Raw genomic sequence first — 14,990 nt, forward strand, 5'->3', positions numbered from 1 at the left:
TGAAAGGATAAATTCATAGATGATACTGCAACATTGTGTGAATATAATGTACTGTTGAACTGCAAAATGAAGCTGAATCAGGACACAAAGGAAACACTATGGATATTCCATGAGGCAACTTGCTATATGATTCCTTCTCATGGTCAAAGGCTCCCCCATCCAGGCACAGGGCCACAATGGTAGCGTATGCTCTGTTCTCTTTGAAATATTGATCACCTACATACAGGGAAAGTACAATGGCTTGTGTTATCTTTGCTTATGGCCATCTATGATGGATATTTTGGTAATTTCCACAGAAAAAGGACCTTTGGGGGCAAATATGCATAGTACTATGCAAACATGGATGCAGAAGATGGAATGCTGACCAAGCATAACATCTTGAAAATGAACTAATAAATTAGGAAAACTAGGCTTATGATATTTACCTCACAGTAGTATATACAGAGTGAGAATCAACTTTAGTTATAAAATAATGATGAGAACAGCATAGTATCAAAGATAGAGAGTTAGACTTGGTGTCAAGAAGTTCCGGGTTTAAATCCTGTTTCTAATACTTAGTTATGTGATATGAGTAAGCTAATTAACCTGTTTAACCTTCAATTTTCTTATCTTAAACACCCCCCTAAAAAAAAAAAAAAACCAACTAAGTGGCTCAATGGTTAGGGTGCTAACCTGAATTGAATCTTAACTCAGATTCTAACTAGGTATGTGACTTTAGGCAAATAACCTCTGCCATCCTAATCTACAATGAGATAAGAATAACTTCTACTTCAGATTTTTGTAAATATAAAAGGAAATAATATTTACAAAGTACTTTGCAGACATTTAAGTGCTATTAAAATGGTAACTTTTGTGGTTGACATTATATACAACATTACAATAACACATAACACAATTAAAAATGAGAATACTTTTAATTTAAGATCAGACAATGCTGAAGAAATATGTTGTCCCTCCCATTCTTTTATGCAAGGATTAAGACTATGTGCTGATTGTTTTTATTGCTATCATCATCATCATCATCATTTTAAAAAGGGAACAATAATGTCTTTGGTACCTACCTTACAAATACTTCTTTCAAAAAATTTCCAATGGAAGAATTTTATGTGCCTTCTCTCTGATATAGACCTTGATAGGTTAGGTAGACAAGTCACAGGATAATAATATCATAGTATTCATATATAAAGATAGATATAGATGGAGATACAGAGACATACAGAGACAGAAAGATAGACACAAACACACACACACACACACACACAGAGAGAGAGAGAGAGAGAGAGAGAGAGAGAGAGAGAGAGAGAGAGAGAGAGAAATTCTGATATACCTGTTTTATAGATTAGCATACTGAGTCTTAGAGTAGTTAAGCAACCTGCTCTATTTGTAAATGACAAGCCACACTGAAACCTGGTTAGTATGCCTTCAGATTTATAAAAAGAGCACTTTCTCTACCAACAAACAGTTCACTTTTCATTGGGCTGGTCCAATGTAAGTATAGAATAAAATACATATAGACTTTAAACAAAGTAACATTCAAATAAGTTCCTAGGTAACTTAGGCTCTCTAAGCCTTAGAACAAAATATTTTCCCTTTATATACCTAGACAATTCAAGTGATGAAAGGAATTTTGGCTAAAGCAATCTAGTTAACTAAACAATACAACAAATCTAGTCATCCAAATCTCACTTTACTGAGGGGAAAATGAGTTTTAAGAAATTAAATGATTTACCTAAGGTCACACAAGTACTTCCTGGTAAGTGACTCACATTTTTGTCCAGTACTCTTTCCTTTCTAAGATACTAAGCCTTTTCAAATTGGGGAGGAGATGTTTTGTTGGCTATATTTACAATAGGGGATAGGAACCAGACTTGTAATTTCACTAGTGTAGGGAATTCCTGGGCAGGAAAACTTACTCTACCAATATAAATTGACAGCTTATTTATTTATTTATTTACAACTTTTAGTCTTATACAGTTGTTCCCCATTAGATTGTAGGCTCCATGAAGAAGATAGAAACTGTCTTTTGCATTTTTGTATCCCTAGTGCTTAGCATAGTGCCTGGCACAGAATAGGCACTTAATGAATACTAATTGATTGATTCATTATTTTCTTGGGGCACTGAAAATTTAAATGATTTATTAAGAGCCACTCAGCCAGTAGCCAAGATTTGAATTCAGGTCTTCATTGCAGAATAAAATTTTTAAAAATTCTTCTTTCTCTCTGATGAACTTGATGTACTTATACATATCTAATTATTCATTTAAAACTATTGTATTAGCATTAATTATGAATGCTTTCATCTTCTGGTCAATTGGGCATGCTTTTTGTGGGAGATGTGTGCTGTTAGAAGTAAATAATCGACAAGAATTATTCTATTATTATATATATTCTTATTATGTGATTTCCAATATATAGATTGTTGAGACAGAACAGATCAGGAAGCTGAACCATCTTCTGTGCTATGATGTAATGAACATGTTACACCTCACTTCGTATCTATTTATAATACAAGCAGCTCACCTGAATCAAGCCTGCCATCTTTGAGACTAAAAATTACTGGTGGGGGTCAATAGGCCTACTTTCAGGGAACCTACCATCGCAAGAGCAATCCCAATGTCATAGCAAACAGATGTTACTGAGAGTAAAGAAGTCTCCATGTAAAGCAATGCTTCAAGAACAAAAGTACCAATTGAACATCTGATTACTGGTCTGAGAAGGTGATGTGACATTTTTCACACTCTGTTGATGTTTCTTTGGCAATAAAAAATTTATATGTATATGTGTGTGTATACATATATTGTGTGTGTATATATAACTATTGAAGTTACTCTAAAGCTTGTAACTCTACTAAATACTTGTCAAGGGTAATGGTGTAAGTAAATGGTGTAGAGTAACTTCAATAGTAACACCTAAGTACAAAATGGTCAAATGATGATAGTCATCAATAAACCAAAAAGAAATCCTCAAAGGATTTATCTTTGGGAAACGGAATATGAACAGATTTCTAGTAGGTGATTGCTTCTGAATATTTCCACATTTTTGATGAATATATTAATTTTGTTAAAAGTTATCTGTGATTAAATTACAACAAGAAAAGACATATATCCTGTGTGTTGTACTGTAAAAGCTATAAAATCTAATTAGAAAGTAGAAATTCAATAGAAATTATTATAGCAATAAAGAATTAGAATACAATAAATAGTAGAGATTTCAGAAATTTATTGTATAATACAGACAGTTCATACATTACCAAGCTATGTGGAAGTCATCTGGAGAAATATTTATTCAGAACTGAACTAAATGAGGCTGTAGAATATTATTAAGGTCACTATAAAGATATTAAACCAAAAAGAGAGAGAGAGAAAAGCAAGATTCAGAAATTGGACCCTGTGGTGTGCTTAGGTTTAGAAACTTACTAAGTACATACATGTGTTTATCATGAGTAGTTCCAGTAAAAGAAAAGAAAACAAACTAAAAATCCTTTACAATCATTAATGAATTATACTTATCTCTTCAAAAATAATTTGGAAAAAAAGTGCTATAAAGATAAGAAAATCTGAGCTTATTTTTTTTTTATGCAAAGCTTGATGATAATTCACATCCTTTGTTATGGCTCGAATAATTCCAGTTTCTCACCTTTAATCATAACAACCTTCCTGCAATTTAATTATGCTTGGAGTTCTGAAGATGAGGCAACCCCCAGCCCTGGGAATTTGACTTTCACTTATTAGAAGACAAAAGGTCCAAGTTCTGATTAACTATTTAACTGATAGGCAAGCTATTTTGTAAAATTAGTTTCTTGCATGGGGTTAGCTGAAATATTTAAAATCCAGCCAGTATAAGAGAGGAATAATGGACATACTGTAGGCTATTTGTAAACAGATAATAAATTAACTCTTCAGAAAATACACATTAGATAGCCTAGGGAAAAAAAAACCATAGAAGATAAGCTTTCATTACATTGAAGAAAATATGACCCCTAGGAGACCAACAAGTATAGAAACTTGCTAAAAAGAATGGATCAATTTAACTCAACCTGGCTGTTTCTTCCATGAATCCAACTTCTTCTCCAAGTGCCTCCAAATCAATTTCTTGTTTCCTTTCTGTAATTTAAATGAAAAAATAGAGGTTATCACAGAGGAAAAGATAACCAAATTCATGAGAACAAATGTAAAAATATGTGATTACAGATGAAATTAATGTAACACTGTCCTTACTGCTCAAATACTTCTCCCTTCCTCTACCTTTTGATTACATGATTACCCTTGACAAATCTTTAGCAATGTACAAGCATTAAAGTAACTTCAGCAGTAACAGCTATATACAAAATGATATTAAGATTGACAATAAACTCTGAACTTCATTGTTCATTCTTGTGACACTGAATTCTACATCATTTGGGGGATTGTGGAGAGACGAATGGACTCATTTAGATATAGAGATTTTCATAGTTCCTCCACCAGTTTTTGAACCTGAGAAATATTGTTCTGGAAGCAACAGAGGCATGTAAACTTGAGTGCTACAAGCAGATGAGCAATCAGAGCTGTATATTTTCTGAGCAAGGTCAAGCAGGCAATTTCCCCTGCCTTAAGTCAATGTCTCTCCTTCAACTGAAGTGACTGAATGTGATTCCAAATTTCTAAATCCTCCCAGTTCTAGATAATGTAAAACTATAAGAAATCATCTGGTATACTTCTTAAAAATAAACCTGCCAGGCTCTAAAATGAAAAAAAAAAAAAGGAGGGGAGGGGTTGGAGAGGAGAGAGGGAAAATATATCCACCAAGGGGAACCACAAGATAGCAACATGTTCAATAATGAGTTGTTTAATATTTGGGAAATGAAATAATACAAAGTCGTTGGAGATCTTGGGGCCACAGTCATATGTAGCAACCTCATTTAAGATTACACTGAAGCTGTGGCAGCTGAAATTCTGGCCTGATAAGAAAAGCTCCAAATATTCCTCTCTGCTATATCTTGCCTTCTTTCCTAACTTAGAAAGTGTATTCACTGTAATAAATTCACACTTTACTATGTTAAATTCATTCATACAGCCAGGAGCTTATAATAAAGAATATAGACCAAAGAGCATATTGCATAATGAGATCTAATCTATGTAAAATAAGTCCCAAAAGAAATGTCCTTTACTTTGATCATATCCCTTGAAACAAGATCCCCTGCTGGAAACCACAATAAAATGAGAGCTTGGGAAAAAACTCGCCTAGAAAGCAAGCTTGCTTTTTAAAACAAAAGTTCACCCAGCCTACAGAGCCCATGATCCTAGGGAGGGCTTAATTAATGTCAATGAAATCTCTCAGGCTTCCTGAGGCTTTAAGGGAAAATAAATCTCTTTGGGGTCTCCATGCAGGCTCCCCTGCTCTTCTTCTACGTCTGATGCTCAAGCTTAGGGAAAAGTGGGAGTGTATGTGCATGTATGCAAGTACATGCACAGACACATATACACACCTTGGCCACACACAGAGCAAAAATAGCCAATATGAAACAATACCACTTTCTGCAGCTTCATTGGCTCTTGCACATGGATAGAAGCTATTGGCTCTCAGAAGCAGATATGGTAACATTTCAGATTTACTCATTGCTTTTAAGTTTGGCTCTGGACTGCTAGCCCTGGCCCTACCTTCCAGGCCCTGCCGTTCAGCGGTTCTGTGAATCTCAGCTAAAATACCCTACAGGAATGGAATGTGCTGCTTTTTTCCATTATAGACTTGAACTACTTGTTAAATAGCTTCTTATTGGAATGAATAGGTTTTCGCTAAGCTTCCACTGCCTGAGTCCTTCATTTTCTTCATAATCTTAAAGAAGGTAGAGGAGCTGAGTAAACATCGTATTATCAGCAATGACAAAGTCAGAAGTGATCATATATAAAAATGTTTAGTTCTCTCTCACACAGAATGCATTGGAGGAAAAGTGCCAAAAGCAGAGTACCTATCTGTGTACACAAACCTGGAGGAGCGAGACTCGTCATTGCAGAATAAGGAAGTTAGAAAACCAAAATTCCAGAATACTTATGAAATCTGATTAATTCCTGTTCAAGAAAGCCTATGCCTCCTTTAAGTAAATTGTTCCCATTGACTTTATGGTAGAAGAAAAAGAAATGAAGCATGAGTAAAGATTGAGAATTTCCCTATAGCTCAACCATGGGGGCAAAATCAAGCCTATTGATTCCACCATATTGAAGGTAGAACAGTTGTTTCTACAACCAGTTTTCTCCTATTCTGCTTAAACTGCTCTTTTAGGATCACCAAGTTTTATCAGTCCCATCTTTCCCAGCAGCTAAGTCACTGCCAGGGTTCCGTTGGGCTGACTTCATTTGTTGTAAATATCTCAGAATTACACAAAGGGCCTTAACCGATACCCTGTGAGTGCTGTATGGTTTCATGTTGCCTTTGTAGTTTCGAAGACACTCTAACATTATTTAATTAGCTAAAATTTCTTCTCTCTTGAGAAATGGAAACTCAATGAAATGTCAACAATGCTGTCAGTCTGCTCCAGGCTAAACTCATTACACAAAAACTCAAGGTAGGAATCATGCAAGGCAGAATTCTTTGTCCCAGTTTAGAGACTGTACCTCCCGCCAATGAAATCCATATGTGATTCTGTGTACACAATAAGTTTGGGGGAGAAGAGCTAATAAATTGCCTTCAACTGAGGCAATAATTGATTGGTTCTTGAAAAGAATTTTTGTCTAATTAGCCAAATTGGCAATCAGATGCTGTTAGGGATTACCTGCTCATTGAAACTATCTTCTGATGGACATTTCCTCATTTGGCTCCTGTGAGGCAAAAGGATGCTCAGTATGTATAGCCTTGTTCTGCAAATGAATCTTTTCCCCAAAAAACGAGCACTGTATTTTCAGTGCACCATTGAAGAGAGCTGTACAAAAATGCCTCACTTTATCCGAATTATAATGGATGGTGCAGGCTCCATGTGCATATTACCAAGCCTAATACAATTTGGCATTTTCTATTGTCTGAGGGTTTATAAAGGCTAAATTTCTTGATTTATTTAAATAGACAGATAGGAAGGAGCAAACTACAAAAACAAGTACCATGTACTGAAGGCATGTGAATTGCCTCCTTCCCAAGGATAATGCAAATTAGAAGTATGTAAAGCTTTGTCTGCACCTGGGATCTTTAATGAGGATAAAGAAAAATCAGACAGAGATTCTCCAGGGAAAAGAGAGGATCGTTATTTGAATAACCTGCAGTGAATTCTAATCAATGCGACGTGACTTTGAAAATGAATGTGGTCTTTCAACCCGCTGTACTTGAGTCATAATATTAATCATAGCTTCATGGTACAGTAAAGCTTATGACAAATGGTTATTCAGTGGATGAGTAAAAAAAAAAAAAAGGAGAAAAAAGAGTATGGGGAAAAAAGAAGGGGACACAGAAATTCAAAGGCTAGTTTTGCTTCTCTATAGCCCACTGGTTGGCTGGTTTTTATTGGGTTTTCTTTCTGTGGTTTTCTTGGAAAGAGTTTGACACAAATTCTGTGTCATAAATGGAATTGTTTCCCCTTTAGTGCTGATATATATGTAGGTTCTCATCCCTCCTGAGACCCCAAGAATATCATTAAATTTATCATTGTTGTAAGTCCCTTTGGTTCAACTCACCTTCCTCTGAATGCTGAATTAGGTAGTGGGTACTGGGAACCACTGCAGTGTTGAAAGGGATTTCAGTATTCTTCCTATCACTCTACTACAGTCTGCAAAAAATTCCCACAGGTACAGAACTTTAGACTTTATTCAGAATACTTGCTTTAATTTATATGATTTCTAACTATATTATCCAGTCAAATTAAAAAAAAAAGTATTTTCAAAGTGCCTACTATGTGCCAGGATTGTGTTAAGTTTGGGGGTGGGATTTGATCTCAAATAAAAGTCAGTTTAGAACGATGTGACACTAAAATTTATCTCCTGAGAATATTATATATTGAAACTAAATTTTCAGCTTCCACCTCTAAAGAAGCCCAATCATGAATCAATCAATCAATTGATAAGCACTTTTAAAAGACTTACTTTGTGCCTCACCTGCTCTTGTATTAGGCACTGGGAAACAAAGGAAAAGGAAAAAGTTCCTTCCCATTAGCACTCTATATTTTACCAGAGGAAACAGTAGGTTAGTGTGCAATTATATAAAAATAGACATGTTAATTTAGGGAAAGGTACTAACAGTTGGGGAAAAGGGACAGAGGTCAGAAAAAGCTTCACGCAGAAGCTGACACCAGGTGAATTTAAAGGAAGCCCTTTGTTCTAAGAGATAGAGGACAAGGAATTCATTCCAGATAGTAGTGAAAAACCAATGCAAAAGTGTGGGAAATGGCCAATGTTGTACCATACATACAGAAAGAACATAAAAAGGTCAGTTTGTCTGGACCATAGTGTCCACAAAAGGGAGTAATGTGTTTGGAGGCTAGAAATATTGGTTGGGGCCAGGTTGTAAAGGGCTGCAAATGCTAGTTGTATCAGTTTATGTTTGAGCTTCATAATATTTCTATTATCGAGTCAAGTCAAAAAAGTATTTTTAAAGTGCCTACTATGTGCCAGGATTGTGTTATCTAAGTTTGAGGAGGGGTTCTTCATGTCAAATAAAATCCAGTTTAGGAGGATGTGATATGAAAATGTATCTCCTGAGAACATTATATATTGAAACTAAATTTTTAAAGATTTTAAGCATTTTAAAGATCATTATCTCATTTTATCCTCAAAAATTATTTCTCTCATTTTATACATAAGGAGTATGAGGAATACAGAGATTAAGTTACTTGTCCAGGATCACACCGTCAAAAAAGTGATTGGGACAGTGTTTAAACTCAGGCGACCCTGCCTCCAGGTCCATTGTACCTACTTGCCTAAAAGAAGGAAAGCACTCACATGGTGATGAGAAATGGTAGAAGGGCACTCTCAAGGTCTCTTTGAAGAACTTTGGAATCGATTGACTGCATGACAAGAGAGACATTGGCAAAGGACAGTGTAGTCAAAGAAGGCACTGTGTTCTATAAGCAGAGCAGAACTGAAGTAGTTTAAAAGAAAAGTGAGATGCACAAAGTTGTAGAATATGCCCCAAATATTCACAAGGACAATTTGTACTTTGCTGTAGTAGAGCATTCTGAGCTCATATTTGTCTGATCACCAGTCAGACACTCTACAACTAGACTCTAAAAAGTGATGTCATTTTGGTCCTCTTTGAGAACAAAGGATAGCCACCAATCAACCTACCACTTTGAGATAAATAGGGAGCCATAAGGAGTTTTGTTTGGTAAAATATGTTCAAATGAGAAAACAGTTCAAATCATATTTTCTTAAGCAACAAATCATGATGAAGTATAAATGCTATTTTCTGTTGGATTTAATATAAACTCAGTGACAGGTTTGGTAATATTTTATATAGAAAATCCCTAGATCATTTGATGATCATCTAGCAAAGTTAAGGAAAGACATTGACTGGGGGTGGGGGAGGGAGTCACATCATCATCATTAGGAATGAATGAGTCATAATCTATATCACTGAGGGCTTTTGTGAGGTCATAATTCCATTAGAGTCTCTGAATTCTGGAGTTCTGAATTGGAATTGGAAGAACATTTTCTTCTCTTACTCCTTTAGCAGGTAAAGTTTCCTAAGATTTTTTAGTTCCTAAGATTCTGTCCTTGTTTTTTCCCTTCTCTCTTTCTCTCCTCTTTTACTTGCCAACACCAAAAAAAATATATGGTACTCCATGTTTTAGGCACAAATCTTCCAGGGGGAAAAATGAGTATCATTTTAACATTATTCTAAATCTATGCATTGCTCTGCTAGGAAGAGAAATGTTCAAACTTTCAATCGTTTCATTTGTAGGAATCTTGAACAAGAAAAGGGGAATAACTATGATAAAGTAATGCAGTTTTAGGTCAGAATCCTACCCCATCTATAGTACAAAATTCACTTAATTTTTCCAAAACCTCTCATCTCTCTTTGACCATTCTCCTCAAGGACTCTCTAAAAATAATGAAAGTGACCTCCTTCCTCAGATCAATGCTTTAATCTCTTCACAATAGGGTAAAGAGAATGCTGCCCTTAGATGGGTCATCATTTTAATTTCTTCTGGACAATGGAGAAAGCAATGATTTTAACTAGACAGAAAAGTAAGTTGGTTACCACCTTAATTTATTTCCCATACCAGATCTTTTGCACACTTTCTTAGGAAAAAAAAGTTAAGCCAAAGAAAAGGGGGTTTTAGTGGAGAACATTGCTTCTACTGAAACATTTCCAGATAGATCCTCCCTAATTCTAGTGCCTCCCCTCTGTTAATTATTTCCAATTTATCATATATATAGCTTGTTTGTATATAATTGTTTACATGTCATCTATCTTTTTAGACTGTGAACTCTTCAAGGTCATGGACTGTCTTTTGGCTCTTTTTGTATGCCCAGTGACTAATGCATAATAGTTATTTAATAAATGTTTATTGACTAACTGACTGATAATCCATCATATTCTGAAGTAACTGCAGACTCCTTACTGATTTTCCCACATTTTGGTCTCCAGATCAGGTTTCCAGCATTATCTCACATTTTCTCCACGTACTTTACATTGAAACCCTTTCTTACCATCTTTTTGTACTCATTACCTTTCCCATTTCTATCTCTTTATTCACTAGGGGCAGCTAAATGGCACAGTGGATAGAGTGCTAGACTTGAAGTCAGGAAGAATCACTTTCATAATTTCAAATCTGATCTCAGACACTAGTTGTATGACTCTGGACATAATGGTTTGCCTCAGTTTCCTTATCTGTAAAATGAACTAGAGAAAGAAAATGTCAAAACACTCCAGTATTCTTGCCCAAAAAAACCCAAATGGCATCACAAAAAGTCAGATAGACTGAAAATGACTGAACAACAACAAGCTTAATCATTTCCCAATCCTTTGGAATGGTTGCCCCAATTTCCCATTTCTATCTGTTGAAAGCCCCGCCTGCCTTCAACTCAGACAGCAGGTCCCCATTCTACAACACTGTCCCCACTCCACTGCTTCTAAGTGATGGGGATTTCTCTCCCTGGCAATTTCTCATGACTTTTTTTTTTCAGAATCTCTTTTTGCTATCACCACTTACCTTGGATTTTTGTTATGTGCTTATACTTCTTTTCCACATTACCTATCAATCACTTTCAAATTCCATGGAAAAAAGCACATCATTTAAAAATCTTTATATCTCCAGGACTTAGCATGTTGCCTTCTCTGTGGTAGGCAGTTAAAAATAATTAAGTTGAATTGAAATTCTAGAATACCACACACCATCTAATAATATAGACTGTTAACTTTGTGATAAGAAGAATTTTTGTCAATAAAGTGCAATGTAAAATAGGAATCAAGTAGGTAATATAATGAATAGAGCTCTCATTACATGAATGTGTGAACCTAGTAAGTCTCTTAACCTCTCCCAGTCTGAGTTTCTTCATCTGTAAAATGGGAATAACAGTAATTATATGTTTTTGGATATTAAAGATATAGAAGCACTCTCAGACTATCCATTTGTAATCTCTCACTCTTCCAAATGATTTAACACATCCACAGTTCTTTTCAAACATTAAAGTTCTATATAAATGCTTATTATATATAAATGCCTATAAAACTGGTTTACCTCCTCTGATAATGTATGACCTCAATGCTTTTTTAAATGTCACTTTTCAGTGACAATGTCAAACCCAACATCATTTTTTTTTTACAATATCCTTTGTGTTACCTGCACATAACATAAATCAATACATAATATTTAACTTTGCTTGTGGGTGCTATTTCTGTCTTTCAGGTTAAAAGGTATGAGGGAAGGATAGATCACCCTGACAGAAAATCTTGGTAAAAACAAAATTATTTACAAGTTTGTAATGCCTTTAAAACCCAGCTGTGTTTTCTCAGAATTCAAGAAGGAAAACCACATTTATTAAGCATCTAATATGTGCTGTGCAATTTGCCAAACACCACAAACATTATGTCAATTGATCTTCACAACAACTTTGAAATTTGGATATTGTTATCTTTCACAGCAGATATAGCCTAAGTGACTTGCCCAGAGTCACACAGCCAATAAGTGTCTAAAGCGGATTTGAACTCAGGCTTTCCTTACTCCATGCCCAGCACTTTATCTACTATTCAATCAACTCTTTCTAGGAACTAGAAGGGACTTCAGAGAGTCACATGGTTTACATCCTTTACTTTAGAGAAGGCTGAATTTGTACTAGATGAGGGGCTTTAAACATATTTCATGAGGGAAATTACTCTGTTGGAAGTTGGTCTCAGCTAGGTCATTAACCTATTGCTTAATAAGCATTTTTCATTTTCATCAGATATTTATTCTGTACCTACAATGCAGTTTTATTACTGTTCCTTATATGTTCCATTTCTATATACTGGTGGTAACTGTATTTTATTCATTAAATATATTCCCTCTCTACCTCTGCCTCTTTGAATGCCAGGGCTTCCTTTGCCCTATTTCCTGTGCCCTATCTTCTACATAAAATCTTTCATCATCCTCTCAGCTATTAGTGCCTCCCTATCCCAACTTTTTGGTCCAATGGTAGCTATATGCTGTTTCATTCAGTAGATAATAAACCCCTTGAGGGCAGGATTATTTTCCTCTTGTCTTCACTGTCTAGTTTAGTGCCTGACATATTGAAGGAGGTATTTAATAAATACTTGTTTTTTGATCAATAAAAATTGGTGCTTGAGTAAAAACTTCTTAAGTCTCAAATTATACAATTCATTGATTTTGGAACTGAGCACAGTGTTAAAGAATCCAACAATATAAAGTTGATCCCTTATGGGTGAGTGAGTTGCCCCCCTTAAATCTGACTTTCCATCCTAAATGAGTCATGAGTCACAAGGGATACCGCACAACCACGTGGGGATGTTATTCTCGATCAATGAGTTGGTGGGTCACTTGTGCCATCTTTGAATGCACCATATGCTGTTCTTCATACACAAAGGACAGACTCCCAGAAAGAGGGGAGGATCTGGGTCATTCTATGTCTGCTTTGACCTTGACCTTTTCTGCTAATTTCTGTGGTGGGGCTGCCTCTTTGTCACCAGGCAATGTTATACATGACCATGACTGATTGGATTTCTCACAGTTCTGTAACACCATATGCCTGTGTAACACAACTTGAAAACTTCTTGGTGAAATTTTTTGACCAACAGGTGTTAGGGCTTGCCAAATGGATTGTTTGTGAATGATTGTCCTTTCAAATTCATCTCATTTTGGGAAAACTCAGTGACTATTCATAGCAATGTAGTCTAGTCCTGCTGCTGATAGATGAATTATATTCATTTTTCTCACCTTAGTTAATCATCTCAGAGAGCAAGAACTTCGGGTCTAATTTTTTCCCTCCGTAACTTGACATATATACTTTTTCTTATGTTTAACAATCAAACCATGGATACTATTGGTTGATTACACAGATTCATGTATTCGCTATAATTAATTTTTGGATATATATCATAGGTTAAATATGATGGGGACTCTGCCCCTGAACTACCATACTAATAAGGTTAACTCTTATTTTTCACATCTGTACCTTGGTTTGACAGGATGCTGGCATTGGTATTTCACTTAGAGGAGATAACTGCAAGAGGAAAAACATGTTTTTGATCTAGTTGCCTATGTTTGGGGAAGAATGGAGAGTGGCTGTAATAGTAGGAGACGAGCTAGCTTAGAAACATGGATGGTTGGGGGGATGATCTGTCCACATTGTTAGTCTCTGATTCATGATTCTTTTTCAAGTCACTGAGATTAACTGGCTCAATTATACACCAATTTAAACGTTTCCAATGGAATGAAACTTTAAACATTCATTCAACATGTATCTTGTCCAAAGGCAGTTCTGTGGTCTTTATTCCCCTGAAAAAGGCAGCCTAAGCAGGGCCTGAGGGACCCCTGGCTAGATGAATGACTTCCCTGGCTCAGTGTCAGCTCGAAATTTCAATAAGCCACCAAGCTCTTAAATCTTGTTTCATCAATGGACAAAATTATCTCAGAGCATATGCATTGGAGCCAGAGGAGAGAGTTCTCAGAGATCCTTTTATTTTTACATTTATGTGTTAGGAGTTAATAAGGAGATTTTTTTCCAGGTCTTTATTTTGCATGAACATAGAGTGAATTTAATATTGTAGATGGATTTGAAATCATTTATTTGTCTATGACTTCTTTTGATGAAATTTCACCCCCCTTCAAAAAAATAGGCTTGTTCTTTATATTACCAGAAAGACATTGATAGTATATTCATCAATGTGAGTGGTTACCAAGTGAGTGGACTTGGGGCTTCCTGCAGTTTTCATTTATTCCATCCTTTGTATAGATCTAATTGATTCAATAACCAACAGCCATTAATTAACTGGTTACTATCAAGGCACTGACTAAATGCTGGGAGTAGGGGAGAGATAAATATCATTAAGGCATCATCTTTTCCTTTACTTATAGAATTTTTAGAGACTAATTAGGAAAAGATGATATATACATACAAATATATTAGGGCAGGAAGATGGCATAGAAATAATACCAGGTCTAGCATCAGGAAGGCCTGAGTTCAATTCAGATAATTACTATCTATGTGACCCTGGGCAGTCACTTAACCCTGTTTATCTCAGTTTCCTCATCTGTAAAATGAGCTGGAGAAAGAAATGGCAAACCACTCCAGTGTCTTTGCAAGAAAAACCTTAAATGTAGAAAAAAGATTCGAACCTGACTAGTTGACTAAATAATAAATAAAAGGAAAAGGGAACACGTATTTATTAAGCTCCTAACATGTGTGAGACATGATGCTAAACACTTTACAAAAATTATTTCATTTGTTCCTCATGAATACTTTATAAAACAAGAGTGATTATTATCTATATTTTACAGTAGAGAAATTGAAGGAGAAAGAAATTAAGTTACTAGTCCAAATTGGGAAGTGACTGAAGTTGAATTTGAACTCAAGTTTTCCTGACCTCCCAGTGCA

The sequence above is a fragment of the Antechinus flavipes genome, chromosome 1, assembly GCF_016432865.1.
Source record: "Antechinus flavipes isolate AdamAnt ecotype Samford, QLD, Australia chromosome 1, AdamAnt_v2, whole genome shotgun sequence".
NCBI lineage: Eukaryota > Metazoa > Chordata > Mammalia > Dasyuromorphia > Dasyuridae > Antechinus > Antechinus flavipes.